The 18209-nt window shown below is 45.2% G+C and overlaps 1 pseudogene; it reads right to left on the reverse strand.

The window, feature by feature from the left end:
- Positions 1 to 1637: 1637 nt before the first annotated feature.
- LOC101052490 (keratin, type II cytoskeletal 8-like) lies at positions 1638 to 17532 on the reverse strand (annotated as a pseudogene).
- Positions 17533 to 18209: the final 677 nt, after the last annotated feature.

Genomic DNA, 18209 nt, shown 5'->3' on the forward strand with positions numbered 1-18209 from the left:
ATATTACGTGAGTGGATAAATACACACGTTTTCATTCATTCATTCATTCATTCATGCTATCCCTTGTTACTTGACGTTTTAACACCAACGATTCCTTTAAGAATGACACATTTGGCTGGGCGTGGTGGCTCACACCTGTAATTTAATCACTTTGGGAGGCCAAGGCAGGCAGATCATGAGATCAAGAGACTGAGACCATCCTGGCCAACATGGAGAAACCCCATCTCTACTAAAAACACAAAAACTAGCTGAGCGTGGTGGCGTACATCTGTAGTCCTAGCTACTCAGGAGGCTGAGGCAGGAGAGTCACTTGAGCTTGGGAGGCAGAGGTTGCAGTGAGCTGAGATTGTGCTACTGCATTCCAGCCTGGTGACAGAGCCAGACTCAGTTTAAAAAAAAAAAAAAAAAAAAAAAAAAAAAAGGAGAAGAAGAATGGAGAAGAATGGCACATTTGCTTTGCTCAAACTTCTCAGGCACAGCATTTAGTCACTGACAATATGCATGGACCCCAAATTTCAAAATGCAGCATGGAAATGCACCTGGTTTTAAGTGTCCAAAGTCAAGGTGCAAGAGGTTATGAGAAAATGGAATGCCCACTTCAGCAGCTGCCTCCTGCTGGCTCTGCCCGTGATATTCGGACAGGACCCAGCAGAGGGCAAATGGAAGGGATCCACCGGAGGTGCTATCATTTAAGCTTCCTTACCTGGGAGAGTTCACACGAATTGTCTAAAAAGCGTCAACTTTATGGCTGGTGGAGAGTGAATATCGTCTCATTTGTTTCCTTGGAAAATATTCTGGTCTTAGGAAAAAAAGTGACCTCAGATTACCTCGACTGTAGCGGCAAAGGACTGCTCTGCATCTAAAGTTTATTGTGAAAATTCGGAGGGCTGGGATAGGAACGTGCCAGCCGTGAGTAAGCCCATGGTTTTCGACCAGGGGTGACTTGGCTTCACAGCGACACTGACAATGTCTAGAGGAATTTCTGATGGTTACAGCTTGTGTGGGGGGGTGTGTTACTGGCATCTCATGGGTAGAGGCCAGGGATGCTGCTCCATATCCACAGAGCAGCCTAGATTAGCTCGTCCCAAAGGTCAATAGTGCTGAGATTCAGAAACCCTGCTTTGGATGAATCATGGCATCCTAGCTTCTCTTTTTCCCTCTAGGCTTGGGGAGGGAAGGACCAGAATCATGGGGCGTATCTAGGGATTCCAGCATCGGGCAGTAGAGGATGGTATCAATCCCTGGGTCTGCCTTTGCTTGGGGGTGAAGTGGTGGTGGTGAAACTGGAAAAGTTCCCTTACCCCCTCGCAGGGTGTTCAATGGGGGTGTGGCTCGATTCTGGCGTGTCCCACAGCTTAAACCCCTAGAGGGAGCATGCAGACGGGTGGGTTGTGGGGAGCATGGGCTCCCACCCCACAGCAGCATCTAGGGTGGAGTGTTTATAGCTCCCGAAGCCCCAGTGGGCATACGCTACAGTGTCCTCTTTTAGCTTAGCCGCCCACAGGTGGCTTATGTTAATCAGCTCAATTAGACTCTGCCTTATCACAAGGACAGAGGGCTTTCTGTATCCTGGGTTCTTGCCCCCGTGTGCTGGAAAAATCAGATCACAGGTGGGCTTGGATGATGGGTGCAAGGTTTTATTGAGTGAAGGCAGCTCTCAGCAGACGGATGGGGAGCCAGAAGGGGATAGATGGAAAGTGGTCTTCCTCTGGAGTTGGGACACGCAGCAGCTGGACTGTCCTCCGACCGCCTCCAACTGAATTCCATGTTGTCCTGACGTAGATGGCCTGCCGGCGTCTACCGCTGTCTGCCCGTGTGTTGCTCTTGACGTCCAGCTGTTTGTGTCTGTGCCTGCTGCGGTCTCGGGGTTTTTATAGGCACAGGATGGGGGGTGTGGCAGTACAGAGTGGTCTTGGAAAATGCAACATTCGGGGGTGAAAACAGGAGTGCTTGCCCTCACCTAGGTCCATGGGCACAGGCCCAAGGGTGAAGCCTTTGCCAGGGACCCTGCCCTTCTTTACCTCTCCTGTATCAGTGGTGGGAATCACAGGGCCGTTGGCATCGCTAAGGGCCTTATTTCAAGTTGGTCTCAACAATGGGATGGTTTAAAAGCAACCAAAGCTTATTTAAAAAGGAAACTTGGTATCATTACCATAAATTATAAAAACCAGAGTTACTCGCCTTAATTAGAAGGTAATCACAAAATAAATCCAATGAAAGTAATAAAATATTATTGAATATGGGGGAGTTGAGCAGGCTGGAAATCAGGAAGCCTTAGGAGAATCCCATTACCTCTCCAGGCTTCGATTTGCTCAGCTATCAATTGAGATTTGGTTAAAATAGTGTTTCTCAAAGAGTGGTAAGGGTAGTACATTTTGTGCAAAGGAGATAATTTGTGGTTGCACGCAAAGGCAGCATTAAATAACAATGAAATACTTGGTGAGAAATTGATCCCCTTTTCCCATTTTCTTTTAATCCCTCCAAACATAACAAGGAGAAAGTCTCAGTTGGGCTGCTAACATGTCTTTAACACCTTTTGGACACTTGCTGATTTCCCTTCTGGCACAAGACAGAGCTGTCCACAGGGTCAGGGCATTTGTCAGGTCACCATGCTCAGTATTTAGTGACATTCTACAATTTCACGGTACTCGACGTTCATCAGCTCCCGGTACTCACGCAGCTGCCGCGCCGCGTCCTGCTTGGCCCGCTGCAGGGCAGCCTCTAGCTCAGACAGCTTGGTGTTGGCATCCTTAATGGCCAGCTCCCCACGCTGCTCAGCGTCTGCGATGGTGGCTTCCAAGGAAGCCCTCTAGCCTGTGAGGCCCTCAATCTCAGCCTGGAGCCGACTGATGTTCTGGTTCATCTCGGAGATCCCAGTCTCTGCATGCCGAACGTCATCCTCATGCTTCCCAGCCAGTGTCTGCAGCTCCTCATACTTCATCTGGTCCATGCTCTCAGCCTCAGCCCGGCTGCAGTTCGTGATCTCTTACTACGCCTTGACCTCAGCGATGATGCTGTCCATGTCGGGTGAGCAGCTATTGTCCATGGACAGCATCACAGATGTGTCCAAGATCTAAGATTGCAGCTCCGGGACCGCCTCTTCCTGCAGCTGCTTGAGGAAGTGGATCTCGTCAGTCAGGCCTTCCAGGAGAGACTCCAGCTCCACCTCATTCATATAAGCGTCATCTACAACCTTCTTGATGAGGACAAATTCCTTCTCCATCTCTGGACGCTTATTGCTCTCATCCACATACTTGTTCTTGACGTCCTCCACCAGCCCCTGCATGTTGCCACCCTCCGCCTCTGCCTCCAGCTTCAGCTTCTCCTGGCCCAGAGTCTCCAGCTGCTGCCTAAGGTTGTTGATGTAGCTCTCGAACGGGTTGTCCATGTTGCTCTGAGCCATCTCCTGCTGCTGCAGGAGGCTCCACTCGGTCTCCAGCGTCTTGTTCTGCTGCTCCAGGAACTGTACTTTGTCGATGAAGGAGGCAAACTTCTTGTTGAGGGTCTTGATCTGCTCCTTCTGCTGGATGACAATTCAATTGCTTTTTTGTGTGCCCAAAATAAAACCTCAGCTAGCTCTGCCAAAAAAGAATTGCATTGTACTTATTTTGATCGCCTTCTATTCACGTAAAGTGGTACTAGGTTTCCATTTAAGTGGTATTATACAAATTTTATCTCGAAATACATCTATGTAAGTTCTGTAAGTGAATCAATTTAATCATATTAAATAAAAATGAACAGGTAGTATGTAAAAATAGTAAAGATTATGACTTTAGCAGATATTATAATGCAAGGAAGTCGGGTTGTCCTTCTTCCAGGGATAACCTTAAAATCACTGTATTTTTTTTTGTACTTGCAAAGTTAATAATTTGCAAATAAATAGGAAATATCTATGCTTCAAATATTACCTTAAAACTACATAGGACTCTCTTAAAGTGAGCCAGTTGACATTTGTAAACGCCTCCAGCTCTGTTAACCACTCATTCCTCCTCTGACTCATTTTATAGTATCTTTTGTGGGAAGCATTATTTCCACACCTAACACAGTACTTGGTACAAAGCAGGCACTTAATAGGTGCTTGTTGAAGAAATATATGCAGACAAGTAATAAAAAAGGAAGTTTTCAGTTGCTATTGACAGAAAATCCAACTCAAGCTGGCTTACCAACAACAAAAAGACAGAGAAGTGTTCAGAGGTAAGGTGGGTTGTAGCACTGATGTGATGTGGGCTGTGGCTTCATTTCTCTGCCATCTTTTCAGATCTCTTATCCTCTGTGTCCTTGTCCTCTGGGGGAGATTTGTATCATGGTAGAAAAATTAGCTGCTGAGATCTCATAACCAGACACCACAAAGCCAGGGGAAGAGAGCATCTTGTCTCCAATATTCCAAGGAATTGTTTTGAAATTCACTCCAACTGGACCATTTTGGGTCACATGTCAACCCCAAAACCAATCACTGAGGCCAGAGGGATGAAACCCATTGATTGGTTTCTTTTGGGTCACATGTCCCATGCCTGTATTCAGGGATGGTGCCATCTTTCCCAGAGTTACATGAGTTCTCAGATGGGAGTTGAGGGCTGTTAGGAAGCATAAGTTGGGAGGGGACGGAATAGATGCTAGAAAGCATGAACACATGATGGACAGCCACTCCATCCATGAATGACAGCTGACACTGATAGGGGCCATGCTGGTTCATGAACCATTTGTGGTTTTCCAGGATGAAAGGAGAAGAATAATTGATGGTAGGCATTTGAAAACTTTTAGAGAAGTTCAATATTTGTACAACATCCAAGTGTGTGATGAGCAGACTCATCTTGTTGAACATGGTTTAGACCACAAGCATTGGCTTATGAAGGATGGGAAAAAATTAGTCTTTCATAACAGGTAATTTGAGATGTGCAGGTGTAGAAGCTGTGTCTTGCAGATTGTACACTGTTAGAAGATTGGTTTCCATATTCAGCTGGAATGGAGATAGGTTTGTCTGGTTGAAAGGAAGGCTAAAAATAGTAATAATAGCTACGTTGGTGAGAAATTAATAATTTCAGTTACAAATGCAAGGACATCAGGCTGTCCTTCTTCCAGGGATAATTACAAGTTGAAATTATCATAGCTTGCCAATCCAGTGTGTTAGTCTTCTCTTTTCTCTGCAACCTCATCAACATCTGTTATTTTCAATGCTAGCCATTCTGACTGGTGTGAGATGGTATCTCATTGTGGTTTTGAGGCATTATTTTCTCTAGGAAAAACAAGCAAACGAAAGACAAGAAGACATGTAATCCTAGTACAATACTAAGGAATTAACATTACTTACATAATTCTAATAATAACATGAAACACTAGTTTAAACAAAAATTGAGATATGAGGAAGAATTGGGGGTAGGGGAGAGAAAGAGAGAGAAAGAGTTACATTATGTGGCTGAGGGGTCATGATGTAAAAGAATTAAAATTTTTCTTCCATAGAAAAATAGAAAATATAATAGATGATGCTTACAATTGATAACTCAATAAATAATAGTATCAGTGTGTTACTTAAAATATGGGAAAGAATACCAGAAAAGGCAGCCTAAAATACTGAATGTGGTTGCCTCTGCGGAGCAAGACTAGGGGCTGATGTTGCCTGGGAACCTACATGAGATTGCTGACATTTTGCAACAAAATTTCAATCAGTCTAGACAAAAGCCTGCCCCATTACTCGTTCTTTTCCCTCCCTCCCACCTTTCATCCCCACTTCCTAGAGGAACTTCATTAATTCATTAGGTTTAATCTCCCTTTAACTTCCTGACCAGTTACATTTATCAACTCCATTTGTTTTTGCTTTCTCATCAAGCCAAACCAACACCCCCAGAAAAAAAAAATACATGTACATTGCTTCTCACTATGTACACGTGTTAGTCTTGTTAAAATAAAATTATTTAAAAGTTTAAATATTCCACATCACAGACTACAGGGAGAAAATGGAAGCAAGGAACCATCTTGAGTATTTCACTTTATAAAACAGAATCCCTTAGCTTCAGCTTTACTTTTTGTTGTTGTTGTACTTCGTAGCTTTGTTACTCAACTAGGAGATGGAAATGACAGAATTTATTAATCTGCTTCATTAACAGACTTGGTATTTTGCCCCTTTGGCCAGATTTGGGATCCTGCCATCACTGAGTTTTCTCTCTCTCTGTTAAAGCTTCTCTTCCATTCGCAAAGATACCTGCAATGTGAAAAGGGGGAATTGAAATTCTAGTCATGTTTCTCCTCGGTTCGGTCTGATTTTCAGAAATTGCAGTAAATCAGTGTCACTGAAAATTGGCCTTTTTTTTTTTTTTTTTTTTTTCCGGGGGTGTTGGTTTGGCTTGATGAGAAGGCAAAAACAAACGGAGTTTATAAATGTAACTAATCAGGAAGTTAAAGAGAGGTTAAACCTAATGGCTTAATCAAGTTCCTCTGGGAATTGGGGAGAAGAGGTGGGAGGGAGGGAAGAAAGGAGAAACAGGCCAGGCTTTTGTCTAGACTGATTGAATCAGCCCTTCTGTGGAGTCAACTCTGAGTGTCGGGGACTTTTTTTTTCCCTCTCTCTTCCTGTCTGTTCTTTCTGGTGGGGGCACGGAGAGCTACCCAAAAGTAGCAGCCTGCTGTGCGGAGTGGAGAGAAGGTATGGGCTGCTAGAAGACGTGGGCTTTGATTTCTACTCTGTCTCTTACTACGGTTGTGTAACCTTAGAGAAGTGCCTTTACTCTTTGAGCTGATGTCAAGCCCATCTATAAAATTGGGGTGAAGATTCCAATTTTCCAACACTGTAAACCTTTTAAAGGCCAACAGAGATCGTCTTGCTGAATGCGGAGCTGGAGGCGGAGATGGAGAGGGGAGATTGGCCAGCACCTGCCAAGGCCTTGAGGCAAGATGGGCAAAGGTGATAGTAAGTTTAGAGAAAGTGGGTAATCTGGGGTCAAAATAGCAAAAAGCAGTGTAGTTCACATTAATGATTTTCATCTTTATCTTGAGAGCTGTGAGAAGACCTTGAACTGTTTTAAAAATGACAAAGAGGCTTGCGATGGTCAGGTTTGTCTTTTGAGATCATTCTTGTGAAGAAAATTTCCAGGGTTCCATGTGTCCTCTGTATCTTGGTGGCTCTCACATCTTTAGCTCTGGCTCATGCCTTTATTCCAGGTTTCATAGATGTATATTCAGCTGTCTCTAGGTTATTTCCTAGCGCTCAAACCCGGAATGTACCAATCTGAACTGTTGATCTTCCTCCCCAAACCTGACTCTCCTTCACTGTCCCCTCCACACTGTATTTCTTTTAAATGTAAACTGTAGCAGAAACTGTTAATTGCTTCTTCCTTCTACCTTAGTAATAGAATCTTGGGCAATATGCCTAGCAAAACACTATGTTTCTACATTTCCCAGACAGTCCCACAGCTGAAAGTGACTGAGTTCTAGCTGATGAGATGTAAGTGGAAGCTTTGCTTTTAAGATAGCTCTCTAAAGGGGCTCCATTTTGCACGTCCTCTTTTTCTCTTTCTTATACCCCGAAACATAGGTGTGATGGCTGGAACTCCTGCAGCTACTTTGGACCCTGAGGTTAGAATGAATATGGCAGAGTGGTTGAAGAGATAGAACCAAGTTTTGAAGAACTTCCAAAAGGCTTGGACTACCTTCAGATGACTTTCACCTGAGGAAAAACAAGTTCTTCTTGCTGTTTAAGTCATTAGAATTGGGTTTCTTGTTCCTCACAGCTGAAACTAATCCTAAATGTTATAGAATTCTGGGACTCCTTCCCTAAATCTACTCATACCCAGTTCTGTGTTCTGGCTATCTCTCCAACACATCTCCTTTCATCCTTGTCTGAGCCACTGGGGTGATTCTAACAACCTCCTCACTGCCCCTTTGCTTTCAAGCTCCTCCCCACCAATGCCCAAGCTCAAAGAGTTTCTACCATTTAGTTAAAAAGACATTCTGGAACTCAGTTATCGTTATGACTCTGCTACTTCTGGGGGAATCATGGAATTAGGGGCACTAATTTCTTACTTGTTGGTTTGGCTTAATTTAAAAAAAAAAAAAAAAGCAAATGAGGGTTTCCATGGGCCTCTTGTGATTGTATGTAAATTACTCAAAATATAAAATAATGGGCTCACAGGTAAGCCCAGCACTTTTAGAGGTTGAGGTGGGTGGATCGCTTGAAGTCAGGAGTTCGAGACCAGCCTGGCCAACATGGTAAAATCCCATCTCTACTAAAAATACAAAAATTAGCTGGGAGTGGTGGTGGGTGTTTGTAATCCCATGTCCTCAGGAGGATGAAGCAGGAGAATTGCTTGAACCTGGGAGGCAGATTGTAGTGAACTGAGATTGTGCCACTGCATTCCAGCCTGGGGCACAGAGCGAGACTTCGTCTCAAAAAATCTATCTATATCTACATCTACATCTATATCTATATCTATATCTATATCTATATCTATATCTATATCTATTTCTATGTATCTATCAAAGTGGACCTCTCTGGAAAAGATGCAGAGTTTTCCACAGATTCTCACAGGCATTCACCAAAAATTAAGAATTTGGCAAGTCTATCCTTCTCATTTTATAGATGGGGAAACTGAGGCATGCAGCAGTTAAGTGACATGTCCAAGGTCACAAACAGACTCAGTGGCAAAGCTGGAACACAGACTAGTGCTCTCTTCTCCACGTAGGTGTGGCCAACTGACAGTCAATGCACATGCTGAGACCTTGTATTTCTCTCCTTGAGGATTGGGTGTTTGTTTTCACTCAGTCTACTCTGATTGGACTCATACTGATGACGGCTGGAATGTAATTAGTACCAGTGAATACCCAAAGCCTTAGGAGAGTTATTAATTATATACATTTCTGTTTACAGGAGAATAATACTGTTAGCTTCATTAAGCATCATTATCAATGAATGATCTAATAGTTTCCACATAATGAAACTGATACATTTCAGAGGAATGGAAGGAAATATTACACACTACAAATTGGATTATTCTGAGCTAGGAAGTCTTTGAGGCGGTGATAATAATTGTTCTGATAATCCTCATATCTAATTGGTACTGTGCTTTACAGTTTACGTATCTGTGGAGGTTAAGTCAACTCCATCTTGAGTGCTGATCTGCCATGTTAGCTTCTGATTAACCCGTTCCAGGAAGGCCTCTGAGATTTCCAGTGTATCTGTTGTTCCTTGTGTAAGAGTACTGTACTTACTATAAATCCTGCCCTTAAGGCTATTTCTTTCCTTTCTTTCCCTTCCTTCCCTTCCTTCCTTCCTTCCTTCCTTCCTTCCTTCCTTCCTTCCTTCCTTCCTTCCTTCCTTCCTTCCTCCCTCCCTCCCTCCCTCCCTCCCTCTTTTTCTTTTTTTTTTTCCGAGATGGCGTCTCACTCTGTTGCCTAGACTGAAGTGCAGAGGCATGATCTCGGCTCACTGCAACTTCTGCCTCCCAGGTTCAAGTGATTCTCCTGCCTCTGCCTCCCAAGTAGCTGCAACTATAGGCATGTGCCACCACGTCCAGCTAATTTTTGTGTTTTTAGTAGAGATGGGGGTTTGCCATGTTGGTCAGGATGATCTCGATCTCTTGACCTTGTGATCTGCCCGCTTTGGCCTCCCAAAGTGCTGGGATTACAGGCGTGAGCCACCGTGCCCGGCCCTCAGGACAATTTCTTACCTGTTCTCTGTGAAACATGTGTACATCTCCCCTAGGGTATATACTCTCTAGGTCTGGAGGTTAATGGTGCTGCAGGGATCCACCATCTTGTCTCGTCACCACTCAAGACACAGGCATGGCTTCTGTTCCTAATCTCCTATTAAATATTTCTTCCTAAGAAACTGGATTTGTCAGCCTCTTTCTTCAGCTTCTCAGCTTCCTCAGACTTTGGGGTAGGTTTGCATAGGCCTGCCCAAGGCAAAACAGTGTATTTTTCCCATTCCTTATTATCTTGTTTCATTCTTCCAGAATTTTGGAGAGGGCAGAGAAAACAGTGTACTCGTTAGGAATATTTTGGTTGCAAGCAACAGAAAAATCCAACCTAAACTAGTAAGGAAAAAAGAAATGGGGAGAGGGGTCAATGAGAAGCTTGTTGGCTCACATAACTGAATTGCCCTGTAATATTCTGATTCAGGAATGGTTTGATCCAGGGGTTCGTGCTACCATTAAGGCTCTGGCTTTGTTCCTGGATGATTCTCGCAGTTGCCTTGTTAGCATCCTCTTCTGGTTGACTCTTCCATAGTGCGATATTTCTGGCCTCCTCATAAGTCTTACATCACACCACAAAAAGCAAGCAGATGCTTCTGGTAGGTCTTTTGAAAGATGGAGCACTCGTCTGTCCCAGAAACCTCAGAAAACCTTCTTACGTGTCACATTAGTGTGAACCAGGTCAGATGCCCATCCTTCAACCAAACCACAGTGGACAAGGGATAGTATGCACTTACTGGCTTAAGCCAATCTGGACCTGCTCCAGAGCTGGGGGTGAGAGCAATCCCACTGAAAACAACAGAGCTGAAGATGCTGAGGGTGTGTAGTTACCTCTGGAAAACGTTCAGTGCATGGTAGGAAGGGGAGAAACGATCTGTGGAACAACCCAGTGTTCCATCACATGGTGGTTCAGAAAGATTAAGAGATACCTCAGAGTCACAAGAATTATGACTGGCGGGACCAAAATATAAATGTTTTGTTTCAAATCTTCTGCCTTAAACATGAGCCTTCCTTAGAAAACTGAAGGATTTTCCCACCATTATCATACTTATCTACCATCTCTGTTCTTGGAAAAGCACTGGAAACCCCCTGATATCATTCTGAGCCAGGAACTTCCTGTCCATTCCTACTGAAGACACAGAGCTCAAACTCCAGATAACAGAGGAAGTGAGACTAGTTGACATTGTCCTTCATGCATAGAAATTCCCTCCAAGGCCAGGCATGGTTGCTCACGCCTGTAATCCCAGTACTTGGGTAGGCTGAGGCAGGTGGATCACTTGAGCTCAGGAGTTTAGGACCAGCCTGGCCAACGTGGTGAAACCCTGTCTCTGCAAAAATCAGCCAGGTGCGGTGGTATGTGCCTATAGTCCCAGCTACTTGGGAGGCTGTCACTAGAGAATCACTTGAGCTTGAGAGGCAGAGGTTGTAGTGAGCCAAGATCGTGCCCATTCCAACCTGCCTGGGCTGTGGAAGTGAAACCCTTTCTGAAAAAAATGAAGAAAAGAAAAAGAAATTCCCTCCAATGTTGTCATGGGAAATAGCTTGGCAGAAACAAATCTCAGTTATTTTTTTCACAGCCCCACACCCTTCAAGTCAAGTTGTGATTTAAAGTAGGCAAGTCCCTTCCTCACATCACAGATCAAATCACCATGATGATGACCTCCCCAGGCATGCTGCTTTCCCCAAGATTCCAATTCACTTTAAAAAGAATCATCTCCAACTACGATGCCTGGAACTGGTCAACAGTACCTCTAGCTACATGTCCTGAGTTCCTCTGTGCTATGGACCACGTACCAAAGTCCTTCCAAAAGTTTAAATCAGGAATCGCTCTCACTGTTTCCCAGGTGATGAGAGCCTCTGAGAGGTGAGATTACACATGCCAGGCTGCACAGCTGGGGAGAGACAGTATCTCCTGTGCCAAGTTCCATCTCCCAGCTAGACTGAAGCTTTGTGAGAATTTTATTCAAGTCTGGATCTCCTGGGGCAACCAGATTGTGCCCTTGATGTGAGATTGTTGTCAAAACAAGAGTGATCATTTATTGAGAACTTACTGGGTGTGAAGCCTTGTGCTAAAAGGATTTTATGTGCTTTGAGTGATTTAATTATTTTTCCCAGCCACCCCGTGAGGTAGGTAATATGAGTAACTCTGTTTTATGAATGAGGACACTGACTCAGAGAACTACAATAGCTCTTCCAAAAATTACTCAAGTAGCAAATGTTGCAGGTAGGATTTCAGTTCATGTCTGTGATTCTCACATGCCATGTTGCGAAGCTAACCAGGTGCCCAGTGCAAGAAGAACATATCTTGGTTGCATTGGGAAGCATGTGGAAGACGGTAGATTGCACAGTTTTCTCCTGCCTGGATTTGACAGCAGAACTCCCTTTCCTGTCGTCCATCACTCATATCCAGGAAGGAAAGCCTTGATTGAAAGACTTGTCCAGGAATACAGCTTTAACATGGCCACCTGCTCAGGACACAGTAAGCAGTGACAGGAAACATCTGCTTTGGAAATGCCAGTGCTTCTGTTGATTGAAATGTACACACAGAAAAGCTGTCTTCCAGTCCGGTAGAGATTCTGAGCTGAAGAGATTGTGGTATTCTTGGCCACACCCTGCAGAGCTGGAAATGGAAGAACTCCTTGGTGGTGGAGGAGCAGATCCTGGGCCAGCGGGGGTCCTCTTGGTAATAATAACCATCGCTGATAAATATTGTTTCATGAAGAAGCTTGTAGGGACCCCTGAGGTGTTTCAAATGGGTAATTGAATTCCTGTGGGGAGGGGAACAAGGATGTCTTGGTTCACCCCACTTTGGGGAGTGGTCTCAATGTAAATTAATGTGGAAATGTCAGACCCACAGGGCATTTTTGTTTTTGTTTATTCATTCACTTGTTTGTTGTTGTTGTTGTTTTTGCAATGGAGTCTTGCTCTGTTGCCCAGGGTGGAGTGCAGTGGCACAGTCTTGGCTCACTGTAACGTCTGCCTCCCAGGTTCAAACAAAATGATTCTACTGTCTCCCAAGTAGCTGAGATTACAGACATGTGCCACAACACCTGGATAATTTTTGTATTTTTAGTAGAGACGCGGTTTCACCATGTTGGCCAAGCTGGTCTGGAACTCCTGATCTCACGTGATCCACCTACCTTGGCCTCCCAAAGTGCTGGGATTACAAGCGTGAGCCATGGTGCCCGGCCCCATAGGCATTTTCATTTGTGTGTGCACATGCAGACGTGCAGATGTATGTGTTCATATCAGAAAGACTGCTCATTGAATGTGAGAATTTATCACAAGATTCCCTGAAGCCCTGATTTCTACCCTGGGTAGTTCGAATAGAATTTGGATTACGAAATCCATTTTGGTTGATTTATCTATAAGCTTTCTGTAATATACATACTGGGGGAACTTAGACCTTCTTCCTTCCCCTTCTCCCTTTTCTTTTCCTGTAGCTTTTCTTTTCGTCCCTCCTTTCTTCCATTCCATTACTAAACAAACTTTAGTTGAGATACCAGTGCTGGGTACCAGGTACTCAAAGATAGATAAGAAACAGTCTGGAGGCTAGCTGGCATCTATAGCAGTGGTTTTCAAATAGGTGTGATTTCCCTTTACCCTTAAGGGGATGCTAGGCAGAGACCTGCTTGGTTGTCACAAGAGGAGTGGGTGCTGCTGGCATTTAGTGAGTGGAGGTCAGTGTATCAGTCTGTTCTCACATGGCTAATAAAGACTTATCTGAAACTGGGTATTTTATAAAGGGAAGAGGTTTAATTAACTCACAGTTCCACATGGCTAGGGAGGTCTCACAATCATGGTGGAAGATGAAGGGGAAGCAAGACATGCCTTACAGGGCAGCAGGCAAGAGAGCATGTGTAGGGGAACTCCCCTTTATAAAACCATCAGATCTCGTGAGTCTTATTCACTATCACAATAACAGCATGGAAAAGACTGGCTATCCCCATGATTCAATTACCTCCCACTGGGTCCCTCCCACAACCCATGGGAATTATGGGAGCCACGATTCAAGATGAGATTTGGGCGGGGACATGGCCAAACCATATCAGTCAAGGATGCTCCTCAGCATCCTGCAGTGTCCAGGACAGCCCCACCACTCCCTACAAAGAGTTATCTGGCCTACCTCCTCAGTAAATGCTGAGGATGAGAAATCTGATCTCGAATATGGTAGAAAGAATTGGACTTCACCGGGTCCAGTCCTGGCTCTCTCTATCTCTGGCAGAAGACCTTGAGTAAGTCCTTCAATCTTTCAGAGTCTCAGTTTTCCATCTATGAGAAGGGACAAAGAGTGATGACTGCTTTGTAATGATGGAGAGGTTGGGCATAAATCATGCCATTTAGTACCCGGTGGATACTCAAGAATCAATAGCCACTGGGCTTATCTAAGCCCAGGCTTCTAGGGTCTAAAACCTATCACTGGGTTCTCCTGAAGAGAAATTCCAAATAAGTTCTTCTTTTTCTAAGAGGAATATTCTTATCCAAAGAGAATCCCCTACACTCTTCCCTTCCTGGCATCATTACAACCTGTAGCTATAGATTTATTTGTGCATTTAATTAATGCCTCTCTCCCTGACCTACCACAGACCATAAAGTCTTTGAGGGCAGAGACTGTGTCCTCCGTTGTCCCTTCCTATATTCCTAGCACCCAGCACAGTGTCTGGCCACATAGTATCAGGTCAAAATAACTGAAGCCAGACTGCCTGAGTTGAAGTCTTAGCTTCTCTCACTCACTAGCTATGTGACCTCAGGCAAGTTACTCCAATTTTCTGTGTCTCATTTTCTTCATCGACCAAGTGGGAAATATTCTGTATTGCAAAAAGTTGTAGTGAGAGTCAAATGAGCTACTATACGTCTGGAGTCTGGCACCCAGCATGTGTTTATAAGTATTAGTTATTATTATTGGTATTATTACTTTATTATTTTTACTTTAATTAAAGAATGTCACTCTGCTGCAGGATGCCAGCACCCGGGGAGGGACCTGCCTTTGTCTTTGGGGAGAATCGTTTCTGCAAATTATTTGGAGAAAGAGCTGAGTTTGCAGAGAAGCTGGCAGCTCATCTAAGCAGAAAAGTAGAAGTCAAAGTGATTTCTTGGAGAAGACTCACGGGGGCCTCCTGGGTCACCAAACAGCCTTCTCTCTCACCTGGAAGAAATAGGAATTGATTTGAAGCTTGTCCCATCTGAAGAGGTCTGGCGGGAGCCAGAAGCAGAGCATGTTGTCGAGGATGCTTTTGGTCTTTGGTCCAGAGAGGAAGTGATTCATGATGATTTGCTTTTCCAGGGAGCCAGGGAGATCCAGTGGAGATGCAGGCTGAGGTCCCAGGGGCCTGCTGGTTTACATTGTTTCCCTGAGCAGCAGGAAGGGAGGAAAATCAAGGAGCCGGTAGGAGCTGATGAATGAGGATAGGAGACCCAGGGAGACCCAAAGTGGGGAGCAAGGGGGGTTGAGAATAAAGTGCAAGGAATTAGAGAGGATCAGAGAGGGACAGAGAAAGGTTTATTTCTTTTTTTTTTTTTTATTTTTACTATTTTCGAGACAGACCCTCACATTGTCCTCTTGGCTGGAGTACAGTGATGCAATCTCAGCTCACTATAACCTCCGCCTCCCAGGCTCAAGTGATTCTCCTGCCTCAGCCTCCCAAGTAGCTGGGATTATAGGTATGTGCCACCACATCCAGCTAATTTTTCTATTTTTGGTAGAGACGGGATTTCACCATGTTGGTCAGGCTGGTCTCAAATTCCTGGCCTCAAGTGATCCTCCTACCTTGGCCTCCCAAAGTGCTGGGGTTACAGGCGTGAGCCACTGTGCCCCACCTCTGACACAGAGGGGTTTAGAGTTAAGAAGATCAAAAGCAACAACAACAACAGCAACAATAATGACAGCTCCCACCAATAGGGCTCTGCTGTGGATGATGTATTTGTGTCTTCCTCAAATGCATATGTTGAAATCCTAACCCCCAAGGTGATGGTATTAGCAGGCAGAGCTTTTGAGAGGTGATTGGCGTAGGAGAGCAGGACCTTCATGAATGGGATTAGAGCCCTTATAAAAGAGGCCTAAGAGAAGTCCCCTTGCCCCATTCTGCCATGTGAGGACACAGCAAGAAGACGGCTGTCCATCTGTGCACCAGAAACGGGCGGACCCTCACTGGACACCAAATCTACCAATGCCCTGATTTGGACTTGCCAGCCTCCAAAACTGTGAGCCTGAACAGACTAAGAAAAGTGCCTACTGTGTGCTGGATGCTTTATACACCAAAGCCCATTCAGTGCTCATCATGACCCTATGAGGGAGCATAACCCATGCATGTCAAGCCTCATTTACCTGTGGATGCTTAAAAAAAAAGGTCACGGGTGGGTTTGGTGGCTCACGCTATGTAATCCTAGCACTTTAGGAGGCTGAGGTGGGCCACTTATATGGGCCCAGGAGTTTGAGACCAGCCTGGCCATCATGGCAAAACCTCATCTCTACAAAAATTAGCCAGGTGTGGTGGCACATGCCTGTGGTCCCAGCTACTTGGGAGGACAAGGTGGGAGTATCGCTTGACTCTGAGAGGTCAAGGCTGCAGTGGGCCCTGATTGCACCATTGCACTCCAGCCTGGGTGACAGAGTGAGACCTTGTCTCCCCTCAAAATAATAAATGAACAAAACATTTAAAAAGGTCATATTGCCTATATCCATTAAATCAGTCATTCATCAAATATTTTTTGAACGGAATGTCTAACATATGTCAGGCACTGTTCTAGGCACTAGAGATGTAGCAGGAAAGGAGACAGACCACAGTCCATATTCCCTGCCTCCATGGAGCTGACCTGACAGCGGGCGGGGGTAGGGTAGCAACGAATTAACAACTGTGTCTAGGACGTCAGATGGGGAGGAGAGCTGTATGGAAATGGAAGCACGGAATGGGGATGGTGAGTGCAGGGGTAGAGTGAGGTCGCAACTTAGAGAAGTATGGTCAGGAAGTCTCCCTGGGGCAGGTGCGGTGGCTCACACCTGTAATCCCAGCTCTTAGGGAGTCAGAGGCTGGAAGAGAGCTTGAGCCCAGGAGTTCGAGACTTGCCTGGGCAATATCGCAAGACCCTGTTTTCCACAAAAAGTCTGTGTGGGGGGCAGGGGGGTGGGGAGAGAAAAGTCCTGAAAAGGTAACCTGAAAAGTTACCTAAAAAGGTAACATTTGAGCAAAGATCTGAAAAAGGCAGAAAGTGAGCCGTCTGCATGTTTTGGAGAAAAGTACAATGGGAAGAGAGAGCAGCTAGTGAAAAGGCCCTGGGGCAGAGCATGTCTGCTGTGTTTGGGAGAACAAGGAGGCCGGTGTGCAGCAGCAGAGGGAATGAGGAAGGAGGGCAGTTGTAGGTGGGACAGAGAAGGTCCAGGGTGTTGGATCCTGTGGGCCTGTGGTCAACGTAAGGAGTCGGCTTTGATCCTGAAAGAAATGTGGAATCTTGAGCAGGAAATTGATGTGATCTGATTTAGGTTTAACAATCTCTGTGGCTGCTGTGTTGACAAAAGTTTGTGAAGGGCAAGAGAGGAAGTAGGGAGACCGGTTAGGAAGCTCCTGCAAGGACCCAGGTGAGGGACGATGGCAGCTCAGAGCAGGTAGTAAGAGTGGAGCTGGTGAGAAGTGATGGATGCCGTATCCAGGGTGGGTGGGCACAAGTCCTAACCTACTTATGCAAGAAGGAAAGCTCCCATCCTGTTCCCTCCAGCTCTCACCTGTGCCCAGCAGCCTGAGAGGCAGATGCATTCACTCACAGCATCAGGCTGTCCTGTCCTCTTCTGGCTCCACAAGTCTTCAACCAGTGAAGCCACTTGGAGTGGTGACACTGTCACCACACCAATGTCCATGCCGGGAAGCTACCTCCTGGTGCCTCAAAGCTTCTGGTCTTGGGGCTACCAGGACGGCACCGTGCCCATTCAGTGGTGAGAAGAAAGGCTATTCTTTCTTTGGAACATACTTTGCTACCTGGGCCCCAAGGCTGTCCTGCGTGTGCCTCACACAGCTCAAAGACTTTCATGAGCATTCCCATCAGCTTCTGATCCTCACTCCCTCTTGCCATAGGAGGCTACTCCAACCTCAGTTTCTTTGGGGGACCAGACCCATCACCATCTGGTCCTTCTTCCTGCACAATAAACCTCATCCTGCTTCCCAGGCTGGAAAACGAAAGTGTCCAGAGAACCGCCCTGAGTGTGTGTGTGTGTGTGTGTGTGTGTGTGTGTGTGAGAGAGAGAGAGAGAGAGAGAGAGAGAGAGAGAGAGAGAGAGATGCTGAAGGAAGCAGGTGTGAGGGTGTGAAGGGAAGCGGCTTAGGTTGATGCTATCACCCCAGTTTTCCTGGTGAATCAATGAAAACTCAGAAAGGTTAAGTAATTTGTCAAAGGCCATCTCTTTTGCATTAAAATCCCCCAGTAGTCTCCTTTCCTCTACAATGTGAAGACTACAGGCCCCTCTTCCCCTTTTTTAAAATACAAAATGATTTGACCGTGAAACAAAAATTTCAAAATTGGAATATTTGTATTTAAAAT

Source organism: Saimiri boliviensis, chromosome 7, assembly GCF_048565385.1.
Source record: "Saimiri boliviensis isolate mSaiBol1 chromosome 7, mSaiBol1.pri, whole genome shotgun sequence".
NCBI lineage: Eukaryota > Metazoa > Chordata > Mammalia > Primates > Cebidae > Saimiri > Saimiri boliviensis.